Source organism: Lathamus discolor, chromosome 6 (assembly GCF_037157495.1).
Source record: "Lathamus discolor isolate bLatDis1 chromosome 6, bLatDis1.hap1, whole genome shotgun sequence".
NCBI lineage: Eukaryota > Metazoa > Chordata > Aves > Psittaciformes > Psittacidae > Lathamus > Lathamus discolor.
The window spans coordinates 57,859,672-57,872,885 of NC_088889.1; the positions used below are offsets into that span (position 1 = coordinate 57,859,672).

At 43.3% G+C, this 13,214-nt stretch overlaps 1 long non-coding RNA gene across 1 annotated transcript in view; it reads right to left on the bottom strand.

Annotated features, from left to right (window-relative positions):
• LOC136017820 (uncharacterized) overlaps positions 1–13,214 on the bottom strand; it is a 157,937-nt gene that overhangs the window by 12,151 nt on the left and 132,572 nt on the right. The window contains exon 2 of the long non-coding RNA XR_010614097.1: positions 3,406–3,500. This is a non-coding gene — a long non-coding RNA (uncharacterized LOC136017820). The remainder of the gene's footprint in view (positions 1–3,405; positions 3,501–13,214) is intronic.

Sequence of the window (13,214 nt, forward strand, 5' to 3'; positions counted from 1 at the left end):
TTTCTTGATCAGGCGGTCTGTAACAGACCCCCATAGTAATGTCCCCCATAGCTGTTCTCCCTTTAACCCTGACCCACAAACTCTCTGTTAACTGCTCACCTGCCCCCAGACAGAGTTCCATGCTCTCCAGCCTATCCCTAACATAAAGGGCAACTCCCCCTCCCCGCCTGCCAGGCCTGTCTTTTCTAAAGAGCCTGTAACCTTCCATTCCAACACTCCAGTCATAGGAGCCATCCCACCATGTTTCTGTGATGCCTATTATATCATACTCCCATAGAAGTGCACACATCTCTAATTCCTCTTGTCTGCTCCCCATGCTACGGGCGTTTGTATAGAGGCATCTGAGCTGAGCTCTAAATGAAGCCGGCTGGAGCGGCTGGAAAATCTCTACATTGCTCCAAGCATTTATTATAGGTGCTGGCAACTGACTGGGTGTGTTGGGGTGGAATGATGCCCCCCTCCCCCAACACATCTAGTTTAAAGCATCCTTGACAAGCCTGGCAAGCCTCCTACGAAAACTGTTCTTCCCCTTCTTTATCAGAGCAGCTCCACCAGCCCCCAGAAGGCCTGGCCTACAAACTTGGGTCCCGTGTTCTAGACACCCAAACCCCTGACTGTGACACCACCCTTTTAACCATTTATTGACCTGGCCAATCCTCCTAGCTTTTTTTAGGTCCTCCCCTGTGTCCTGGAGAATTGACAAAAAAAGACTATCTGAGCACTGGAGCCCCTAACCACCTCTCCCAGGGCTCTGTAGTCCTTCTTTATGTGCCCCAGCCTACTGCTATCTATATCCCTAGCACCCACACGGCCAACTAGAAGTGGGTAATAGTCCATGGATTTACTAGAGCAGGCAGCCTCTCTGTAACATCCCTGACCCATGCCCCGGGTAGGCAGCACACCTCCCTTGAGACTGGGTCAGGCCGACAGACGAGTGCTTCTGCCCTTTTCAAGGTAGAGTCCCCTACTACTACAACCCGCTGCTTTTTCCTGGCAGCACCGGTAGAGGTCTTCTTTACCAGTGCACCAGCCGGCTGCTTCTGGCGCAAGTGCGTTTCCTCATCAGCCCCCTGCAGGACAGCAAAGCGGTTCTGGGTGGGGCAACAGATTTAGGAGGAAGCCCCTTGCTTTTAATTGCCCTCTTCCTCCTATTTTTGTTGTGGGTTTTTTGGTTTTGGTTTTGTTTGTGGGTTTGTTTGTTTTTTTTTTTTTGTTTTGGGTTTGTTTGTTTTTTTCTTTTGTCACTAATTCCCACCTTCCTGTGTTAACGGCCTCCTTCTTTCCTGCATAAGCTACAATAGACGCTTGAGGCCCCTGCACAGTTTGGGCTGGGGCAAGTACTCCTGCTTCCCCTCAGCTTCCCTGACATCTTTTAGCTTATGGACAGCGTCCTACAGCTCAGCCACCTGCTGCAGGAGGACCTCCGCCAGGGAGCACCGAGCGCAGCCCTGCCCGTTGTGCACCCTCCCCTCACCAGACCTGTGCAGGCACCCTCTACACCCCGAGCTCTGCACTGCAGCCTCCCCTCTCACCGGCTCTGTCGGGGTGCCTACGCTGGGCACCGCCGGGGCAGCCAGAGCAGAGCTCCCAGAGCGGGCCCTGGTCATACCGCGGGTGCTCACCCCCCCGCCCGCCTGCCCGCACAAGCGAACGCACCGCACCCCAGTCGCCCATCTCCCTGGGGCAGGTTTTTAACCCCTCAGGGCTGGTGCTGCCCCTCCTGGCTGCGTCCCCTGTGAGTCCCTGCTCGCGTCCGCGGAGCTGCCGGCTCCTGGGCAGGTCCTGTCGAGGACTTGAGGCTCCCTCGGTGGCTGTCGCCGCTCTGACTTGAGGCTGCTGGACGCTGACCTCCCACCGCTCCGGTGTTGAAGGCGTCCTCTCTCGAGCTACTCACCTCGGCAACTGACCAAAAATTGTCTATATATCCTGACCGTATTTCACAGTGTGGCCCCTCTCCACTGAAACCTACATACATTGCATGTGCTTTAGGATAATATTTATTAAAAAACAAAACAAAACGTCAAAAATTCCAAACAGAATGCCCTGAGCCAAAGCAAAACTGTGCACTGTAAGAAACTGAGAGTGTTGAGGTTGCTACTGAAATAAAGGACAGAAGGCTGATAAGAAGATGGTACTTGCAGGTTAGTTCCAGATCCCATTCACCTGATATGCTTTGAATCCAACTATGACTGTAGGCCTGACTCACGAGCCACAGAGTATTTACAAGTTCTACTGTTACGCTGGCTTTTGCAGTATCTCCCTTCATAGACATTAGAGCCAAACCACATCAGCTCCTCTCAGTTGAGCTGGATTGGCACTTTGGAAATCCAAGTGCACAGGAAAGGTTTAAATTCCCACATTTGAGGAGTAAGAGCAACATAGAGCTCAGATACTGGCAAAACATGGCTTGAGAAAAATGAAGGTAGAACAATTGGCAGAAAAGAAGAAACAATGAGCAATAAATGGAGAGGGAAATGAAATATCAAAAAAGGTACATCAGGGAAGGGAGAATATGAGAGAAGTACACTAAAACTCGGACAGGAAAAGTAAGAGGCAAGAGATATACTGGAGGCAATAGAAGGAAATAGTGAGGTAATGAGAGAAAGAAAGAAAAGGGAAAGGAAAAGGTGTGAGGAGCTAACAATGGCAAGACATAGGAGAGAAAATGGGAGAGACAGGAAAAGGGAGGTAAAGAGAAGGAATTATACAGGGAAAGGACCAGAAAGAGGAGAACAATCCTAGGGAGCCTGCTGTGGTGGGTCACAGAGGAGTTCACAAGCCCATGCACTTCAACTACTTCTTTTTGATTCTGTGTCATTGTCAGGCTTCAGACTGCAGCTGCAAATTGTTTGTCTGGCAGTTCTGGTAGGTTTGATTCAATAACTCCTATAAGAGGGCAGGCAGGATATCAATGCTGCTTTATTGCCTTTTTCTCTGCCTACAATAGCAAACCTCCAGTCATACAGTATTATAAAGTGCCATCACTGGGGGTTGTATCTCAGCATAGTCACATCTCATCTTCCTAGACTATAATAAGCTGGCAAAGGTAAAAGTCTGAAACTACACGAGCTTCACAAAATTAACAACATTGAGGCCTAAAGACTGGTGTCAGGGTTGAGCACTGGGCAAACAGCAGACCCTTGCTTCTCAAGTACCACCTACAGGATCATCTCCACCAAAATGTACTTGACACAATTACCAAGTCTCATTCCAGACACTAGTGAACAAAGCATTAACACTCCAGAAAGCTGCAACCACTGCCGGGGAATAGAAAAAATAACCCATGCAGTTCTGTCATGTGGGTAACTTTCCATGGCTCTCTCCAAATCTTTTGGATGCAAGCTCTTTAAAAATAATCACGCAGCGACATTTAACATAAGATTGGATTGACTGATGTGGACTTACCAATTTTCCTCCTAGAGGTTGGCTCCTTCAGGCTGCAGGGGTGTCCCTCACCAGGCTGACATAGAGAAATTTCCCCAGCCTTGAGTGTGCATGATCTGCCAATAAAAAGAGGCTTTCAGTTACACAATGCTGTCACATAGCACCTTTTACAAACACTAAATTCAAGTTAAAAATGTCACAGCAAACAGGAAAATCACCACAGAGAAAACTGCCTGTGAGGCATTTTATTGATGTGTCTTCTAAAAAAGAAAAATTCCTTGCACATTGTTCTGGTTAAAGCCACACAAATCAGAACAGAACTTCTCATTCAGGCCTGGTCAGTACAAATATCGGGAATAGCTGAATACAGAGACCTGTTTTCTCCACTTAAACTCTGTCTCCATATATACACACATATATAAAAATCCCTGTTTCACTGTAAAAATCGTAAGTGGATGTCTTTAAGGTTGTGTTTAGAAATCATTGTGACTTTACACTGCAGTTTATTCCATGTATTTCCACCCTTTTGAGTCACAGTGTTCAACCTCATATGTCTTAATAGATTAATTTGCAATTGCTCCCTCGACATTTCAGCCTTTCATGATGGAGAGCAATTCCTCTCATTTCACTCATCAAGGCTCTATATAATAATGATAGTTCCCACAGGTCACCTCTATTGCACCTTAACCCCTTTAGCTTTCCCCCCAGTGAGTGTTCTTAAACCTGGAGCTGTCTGGGCTAAGGCAAAAAAATATATTTCTCCTGCAAGATGACTGCAACCAAATCCATATTGCATCGGTTCTATAGGAAATGTGACTATACCTATGTGATTTCAATTCTCCAACACCCTTACATTGTCATAATATCTTATTTGTTGTTTGTTGTTTTTGTTTTTCCAAGCAGTCATACACACAGAACTGCTGGGATTTTTGTCTAATAACCTCAGGTCTTTTTTTCTTTGGTACACTGAATAGTATGAACTCTGCTGTGGTTGACTAGCTCTACACTTACTGTTATAGCCACTAAGAGATCCAAATCCTTCTCAGTTTGGTAAGCATTGCTTCTTACTCTTTGCTTAATCTTTACATTCGGCAGAATAATCAATGTCTGCTATTTTACTTGTTATGAACTTTCAGAATAAAATTGATAGGCAAGATTCCAAGCTGCTGTAAATTGGCATGTCCCCTAGCATCACTTCACTGCTCCGCCTTCACACATTAAGTAGATGCTTCAAAACAAACCTGGAGGGCAAACCACCAGTTTGAATTTTCCAGTTGTTACTTATGACCAATAGCTGTTTCCTAAGCTGTGGTCCTGCTTCGTGATTTACATTTATGTAGAGGAAAGTTCGGCACAGCCTGCAGGCAGGCAGGCAGGCAGGCATGCTTGTGCACTGTGGAAAAGCTACAGCTCTGGGTGCAAGTGAGCAGTAGCTGAAGGCAACCAAAAGCAGTCCTCTTCTCCCAAAAAATCCACACTAAAAGACCAAATCATTGCATTTTTTCAAAGAACAGTTTTACATTGCATGGTATTCCAGGATCTCTCTTCTTCTGTTCAATCTGTCCATTCCACAGAAAACAAAATATTTATTGCCAGTAATGGAGCACTAAATAAAACAACTGCCACACATTCGTATACACAGCTCTGACAGTTGTGCATCTTTAGGGGGAGGAGACAACAGTTAGTTAAAAAAAATTCAGTGCTGACGGGGTTGGGGATAATTTTCTTGCAACTAAGGATGGGATTGAGACAAAAAATTATTTCAAGTAACTATGAAGGAGTCACAGAATAGCAACACCTTTAAGCCTCTAGAGACCTACAATTGATTTAAACTGGTGTACCACTTAAATGAAGAAAAGCTATTATCCTATCACTAGTCTCTTGAGCCATTCAGTCCCATTTGAACCAATTTTTTCTTCAACAAGCTATTTTACGTATTTTATTTAGTCACAATCTTTATGGGAGAAGCTTATCACATGACTTGTGCAAAAACATAAGTACCTCTCCGCTCTGCATTTCTATTTATTCTTGGGTTTGTTTCTAACATGACTGAACTATTAAATGTGTACCTCCTCTTCTCTCGTTATGTAACCCTGCTTTTCTTGCTACCATTCACAAAATAAGACAGCTGCTTAGTAGCTTTCAGAAAAAGATCCAGCCTAGAAGCATGTGCTCTAGAGATATATACTTTTTGCAGATAAATGTAAATCTATTGCCCACAAATGTCGTAGTAGTCATCAGTATGATAGGTCAATATCTCCGCAGCCCAAGAAGGGTCAAATCCAGGATTTCAGAGTAAGAACTGAAGCACATCATTGCCAAGGATTAAACTTGCAAAAGTAGTCTTTACTCTTAGGTGCACTGTCCATCAAAAGGACAAAAAGGTGGATAGTGCCCACAATTATACAAAGAAGCTGTAATTAATAATTAAGAATGTCTTAGGCATTGGTGTGTGACACTGGACTAGCAAAAAATAAAGACATCCGTATTGGAAAACCATTTATGAAAGGGGGCTGCAAATGTGGCCACTATGTCAGTGGCAGAGCAAAGCTGAGAGGCAGGAGGGTCAGAGCTGAGATTTGGTGATGGGGCCACACCAGCCTAGGAGGAGAATTCATTCTGGTGAGAAAGCAAACACACAGTCCTGCTCAAACCTCTCGACTACTCTCACTGGCTTTCCACTGTTTAATGAGCTCAGAGGAGCCTGTTTTGCCTACCTTATGCTTTTTCTTCATTAAGCATTTCCCTATAGTTTCTCTCACCACTGAATTTACTCAGGTTCCTCCATCACTCCTGGAATTAGAATCCATCCCTTTGAAAAACTGGTGCTTTCTTCATTTCAAGCAGTTAATCCCCCTCCCGCTCACCCCACGGGTTACACTGCTGGAGTAACACTACTTTGATACTGTTCCTCTGGCAGCAATTAGAATCAAATCAGCACCAGCCTGTTTATAAAAAGGGATGTTGCTATAATGACACTATCAATTCTTCCAAATGTTGTAGCTATTTATCAAGTGATTAAAGTAGAGTAAGTTACTCCAGTTTTACTAGCCTATTTTCCATTGCAACTTAAAAGGTTTTACTGCCTCAAGTATGGCACTTGGACTGCTAATAATTTCAATTTTATTACATTATCATATTTTTTAGATTTATTTCTAGGTTTTGCATAAGATTCAAATTGTTACCCAGTTTATAAAATAAGATAAATTTATCTTGGTCAAAAATCACATTAAGATAATTATCTTGCCCTTTTGGCAGATAATTTTGTTTGTAATATATTGAAAATGCTTATTTTTTGTTTTTCTAACCACTCATTCCTGCAAAAGTGGCAATTTTTTTTCTGACTCGGGCAACTCTATCTCCCTCTCACTGTCAAGAGCTGTCATTTCTCCTCCCATTTTCCCATCTCCACTAGAGGAAACCCAAACAAAATGTGCCTGCTCTTGGCTTTCCAGCAAGCTACCATGGACACCTGTATTTCTGGCAGGCATGGGTGCTGGTCATGCTATTCTGCAGCGTCAGGGACTCATGGGGAATGCTTACTCAGCAGTCCCATACTACGATTACAGTAACACTTCGAGCTGGGCTTTGGCAATATACACACTAACAGACACTGTGACAGCGTCTTACCCAACCAATGTGCTATGGTATGCATGTAGCTTCCTTGTGCCCCCCTTGTGCTTCTCTCTGTTAGTGAAAATGTTAATTGCTGGTAGCTGACAGAAAAGACCACTTCTTAAAGAATGAATGGAGGTCACTGGTTGATTCCTTCTTCATCTTCCCTCTCTGTGAAGCTCTGTGTTGTGGTTTAGGCCCAAGTGTAACTCAGAACCACGCAGCTGCTCTCTCACTCCCTTCCCTTCCTCCCCCCAGGTCCCGGAGGGATGGGGAAGAGAATCAAAAGAATGTAACTCCCACTGGTTGAGATAAGCACAGTCCAGTAACTAAGGTATAACACAAACCACTGCTGCTACCACCAATGGTAATAATGATAAGGGAAATAACAAGGGAAGAGAATACAACCGCTCGCCACCTTCCAAGCCATACCCAGCCCGACCTGAGCAGTGACCCAGCCCTTCGGGTAACTGCCCCCAGTTTATATAGTGGGCATGTCGTACTGTGGTGTGGAATACCTCTATGGCTAGTTTGGGTCAGGTGTCCTGTCTCTGCTTCCTCCCGGCTTCCCCTCCTCCCTGGCAGAGCCTGAAACTCAGAAAGTCCTTGGTCAGAGTAAACATTACTGAGCAGCAACTAAAAACATCGGTGTTATCAGCGCTGTTCCCAGGCTGAAAGTCAAAACCACAGCACTGCACCAGCTACTAAGAAGGAGAAAAATGGCTGCTATTGCTGAACCCAGGACACTGTTGTATCCCTGAAACTGCTGCACTGCCTCCCATCTAAGTCCACACTTCTCCCACATCCCAAAACCAGCAGGCTGCAGGTAGCACTGTAGCCTGCCTAGGAAATTAATTCAGAGCCAATTTAGCCAGATACTAAGTGTCTGCTAAAGCTCCCAAATTACCAGAAAGATAGTACTTATCAGGTATCAGAAGAAAGTTGCAGCCATTAACCCTAGATTAAGAAAATTACACCTGCCCTCCACCCTGCCCACAGAGTGTCTGGGGAAGGTTATTCATCTGAGCTTTATCTTCAAATAGCTGGATGTGGGTCTTGAACAGCCTCAGTATCTTGGCCCTAGGATGTCTGAAAAGCCACCTATGATCTCCATCATTAGCACTTGCATTAACAGAAATTAGATTGTTCAATTTATGGGAATTTTTGATACTTATAAAACACAGATTCACAATTACATGAAACCTTATTAAAAGCACCAAACAGTACTTGTTTAGGGGAGAAAAACCAGCTTCAGGAAACTTATTTAGAATGCATGAGGTTTCCTTTGTGCAAATACAGCATTATTATAAAATAATAATTTATATAGACATGTTTTAACTTGATCTCAAAAATTAGTTGAAATAAATTATCTCCTCCTACTTTAAAAATTATAAATGGCATGTGCTGCTTAGTGCTGACAGAATAAATCTGTCACGCAATAAAATAAGTAGCATTCTGCTGTAGGAAAGGATAGCAATATCCTGAGTTTTGAATAGGCTAAATGTGGATTTTTCAACTATTGTAATACACCCGCATAAGCAGGACTCATGACAGAAGTACCGACAAACAGACTGGGTAATGTCCAAAAGGTTTTGAGGTATGATGTTGAAATATAAACTTTTATTTTTGAGTGAAATTATTCACATTTCTCAATATCTAATGTAGCCTAGGAGCTTTATAAAAGCAATTCTCTCCCTGTATTTTCCCCTACTTCTTGCTCAAGGGCCCAGGAAAGTAGAGAGTGCCTCCCATCTTTTTTCTGTTTCAAGGCAGGCAGAGAAAAAGAAGCAATTCAAAATCAGAGAAGACCTAACAGAAGTCCCAAAAGAGAGCTAAAACTAATTTTCTTTAAAATATTCAGGCTTCATTTCCGTTTGGAATTAAAGTGAAGATCAGTTTACATATTTATGTTGTTTCTGATGATAGTTCTATGGAATACAGACAGACAGAAATTCACCTGTTTCTAGTGAGAAAACATCTACCTTTCTCCTTCACTTGCTCAGAACCCAGGTAACATTAAACCTCCTTTGTGCCACCCTCCATTGTCACACAGCCAGCAGCCTGGGGACAACACACAAATGGCAGAAGCCAGGGAGGGAGCTAGGGCTCCCTGCAGTGAGATTGGGTTCAGTTCTGTGGATTTCTCTGTGTAGTCAGGGAAAAATCACACCAACAATTTCTATAAATCACAATCCAGATGGGTTGGCAACAAAAGTTTGACTGCTTTGCATACTCCATATCTCCGAACATTTTTTCTCTGGTAATGATACAGTAAAGAAGCCGATGATCATAAATATGGAGTGTATCACTCTGTCCTTTAACTCCCTCCTTATTGCTTTTGCAACATAATACATGCATCTCAAATAAATTAAACATGTGACATATAAAATCAGTTCATGGTTTTGGGGACTTGTCAAAATCCTGGGAAACCAAAACGTTGAAAATCACTTGTCAAAACGTTCCTGGCTGAAGTAGTTAAGCTGTCATCGACAGCTTAAACACTGTTTATTTGAATATGTAAAGCAACTTTCTGAAAAACCAAAAGTACAGAGTCTGTTAATCAGAGTTCTTTCTCCAGACATCTTAATTCTACTGCCCTGATCTCCTGGGAAAGAAAACTTCACATGAAGTGCAAGGCCATATACACCCACAGTGAAGTAAGTACACTGCTCTACTAACACAACTGATTTGACAAAGTATGGCAATGGTATTACCATGGTACTACAGGATTATTACTCTGCAGTGCCCATTATTTGAAACGGAGTTTCTCTGTGCTTACCACACCACAAAACAGCAAGTAGCATTTTGCAGTAACACAATAAATAACCCATGTCATCTCTGTATCTACACCTTTTGCAGGAACAGATACAGAGCCAATCTAAAAACAAATCTAAAAGTGCTATAATAATGCTGGAATGACATGCCTCTTAAGCTGTTTACAGCTGACAGGCTAAGTGAAATGGTATGACAAGGAAGAACACAGTATGTGTTGACAGCCCTGCTTAGTTCATATTTGAAAGACAAAATTAAAGTCATACTTTTACAAGGTGCAGAATTCTGCTCACCTGAAGGACATTCTCTAAAGCAAGGCATGGTATTAAGCCTCTGCCATCCTCCTCCTCCTGTCTCCCATTTTTATGTGTAGGCCACTAAGTGGCACACCTCAAAAACCAGTCCTGTCTGCCTGTCTCAGTAATTGCTTGTGAAAACGTATCATTTAGGAAACTACCAAGAAAGCAACAGCAAGAGCAGCCATAATTGTTCACCCTCCATAATTTAAGGGAGCACAGCAACATACGGGCAAGCATTTGGCTTTTCTTACAGCAGGCAGCACTGTTAGGAAAGAGCAAACATCAAAGGCTGAGTACAAATCCCCTCTATCCATAGAGACACCTTTCACTTGATTACAGTGTACAAGACAAAAATCATAAAAAACACACTGAATCCTAAAAAAAGTAAGTAAGAGCTAAGACAGGTCAGAGGAAAGGGCTGGAGACAGACACTAGAAAAAACAGACTGGTTTGGCAGTACTTGCACAGCTCTAAGGCAAAGGGAGCAGGAAGGCCCAAAGGATAAATAGTGACAGAGAGCTGGTCTCTCATTTTTACCTTGTCCTTGCTAATCTATGGGCTGGCAGTAACAAGAGGCTGTCACCAATGTGAGAGCAATTTGGTGGGCTCACTTCAGCTACTCTACCTCTAAAAAGAGGTTTCTTCACTGCAAAAGTTCATGCTAATACTTGGCCCCTCACTGTTAAAGGCCATGGGAAGCCATGAACATTCACCTTCCCTCCCACTTTGAGTGACTCTGTTATTGTACAGTAGATGCCCTGAAGAGAGAAAAGCCAACATCTGCTAGTCCTTTCCTGCGGATAAGCCCAGGGATTCAGCTGCTAGCAATGCCAGTCAGTCCAGCTCTTTTAATGAGCCCTGTAATTGATGAAAATCACCCCAAAAGTTGCCAAATGAAGTCATCTTACTGAGAGGAACTACCAGGAAAGCATTAGGAATATTCTGCACTTGGAGGCATAGGATGCATTCACACTGGAGTGGCTCTATCAGCTCAGCTGACCAGGACCAAGAAGTTGCACTGTGTTCAAGGGGAGCCTAGCTGCTGTCAGCACCTTCCTTACACATAAGTGGAGAGCTGGCTCCAACTGTAACGTTAGACCAGACTTAGTAGACAGCACTTCCCAATGGTTTCAGTTGCTGCTCCATGTCTGGAGGCCACAGGCAGATCACGAACAGGGGCTGTTCAAAACTTCTGGCTGAAGCTGCAGTTCACCAGAACAGTGCTGAGTGGAAGTGTTCTTTCAAATTAATGGAAGTTTTGCCTACATATTTCTTCCCACACATGAAGGTCATCAAATGTTTGTGTGCCAAATGTTAGAATTGATGCCATCCTAATGAACTCTGAAAACATTTTCCTGTCAAAGCAAATAGAACAAGTTGACATCACTGATCCCAGCATCGACCAAAGAGGAAAAACAAACAAACCATCAGTTAAAAAACTAGAGTGGTTTTTTTGTTCTCTAAGTTCAAGGATGTGAGTCCAGCAGTGCAATGACAAAGGGGAGCACAGTGCAGATGACAAAAGGGTTATGCTCACTGCAAAGGAATTCAGTCCTGAGGAAAAAAGCGTCATATTGCCCCAGTGTCAAGGTCAGCAATACCTGGGCACTACCCCCTCCTAGCATTTGGCACACGTGAGATCCCTCAGTCTGAGCTGCACTGGGTTATTACCTGTGACGTGTGCCATAGGCACCTGTATGGAGAGTAAAACCTACCAATAAACCTCGTCAGAAGCTGCAAACTGATTACATTCCTAAAAACAACCAGCAACTCACAACTTGTCTATCAAGAAACTTTTTCTTTCCTCTTGGAGCTGCCTATCCTTGTGGCCTCCTCTTCCATCTCCCAGTATCCAAGTATCTACCCATCCAAGGATCATCATGGAATGGCAACCCTGCTATAATTGGATGCAAATATGAAGGAGGTGCATCTTACAGATATGCTGCTGAATTGGGATTAGGGAGATCCAGACTAATTTCTTCCTTCTAACACATGATTCCTGTATGTAATTTGGCAAATCTGTAAAATCATTCCACATGGGAAATAACCATACCACCTCCTTTGCCTCTCCAGCTTGTTCAGAAATATGGGACAGGGTTTGTCTTGCTGTGCACAGTTTCTGGCCAAGAAGTGTCTGGTCACAATCTCTCTGGTTAGCTCAGTGGTTCAGCATACAACTAATTAAAGCTAATTTCAGTATTCACATGGTACAGAGGAAAAGATAGAGACTTTCTGCAGAATACAGAGGGGGTCTGCAAGCCTGGTGAAAGCAGCTAGGTATCAAGCACCGATGAAATCCCCAAGATAATGTTTCTCCTCAGCTGCTTTGGACATTTTCTGAAGGAGATTTTTCACAGAAATTGCTAGAGGGTGGAGGTCCTGTTGAAAAGTACAGCATTAAATTTGGGAATAATGGCAGAGGAACTACAGCAGAATTAAAAGAATGAAATGTACTTTGTTGCTCCCTACATCAAACCCATTTCCATTTTATTTACTGTTTTAATTTCCAGTTCTCCCTGTGCCACCACCCATGGTTTTTGAACTGAAAAGTATAGTCTCAGCTCCCATTTCTCCAAAAGTCAGTTGTAATCTCAGTCATTCTCCAGCCCTGCAGTTTTCCTTCTCCTTGACAAGCCTGACCACTTAAATTTCTATCAGCTCAGACTTTTACCCGCACCCCTTTCTGTTCCCATCTCATTTCTTCCCCTTCCAGTTTTTGTGATGCCATCATACATCTATGCCAGCGCACAGAGCATGCAGCAATAGACATATAGATCCTGGCTGTGCTCAGGAAAGGGGAAAGGTTGAAGTGAATAACATCCTGCGTATGAATGATTCCCCTGCTTGCTATACTACAGTGAGCTGTGCTTTCATATACTGTGATGGATGTGAGTTATGGGTCACTCCCTCACTTGCGAAAATAAATGTATAACACTTGGCAATTGTTATACTGTATATTCCAAAATTCTATCAGTTAGGATTTATACACTTAGCAAACCAATCACATAAACAATACAGGTACAACAGCTCTACTACCAGTTTTTTTCTTGTTGAGACAGACAGATGCAAAATCACTCTTAGAAATAAAGTGGTGCTACATTATCCAGAGGGGGACATTTTATGGACAAAATGTTTATCATATCC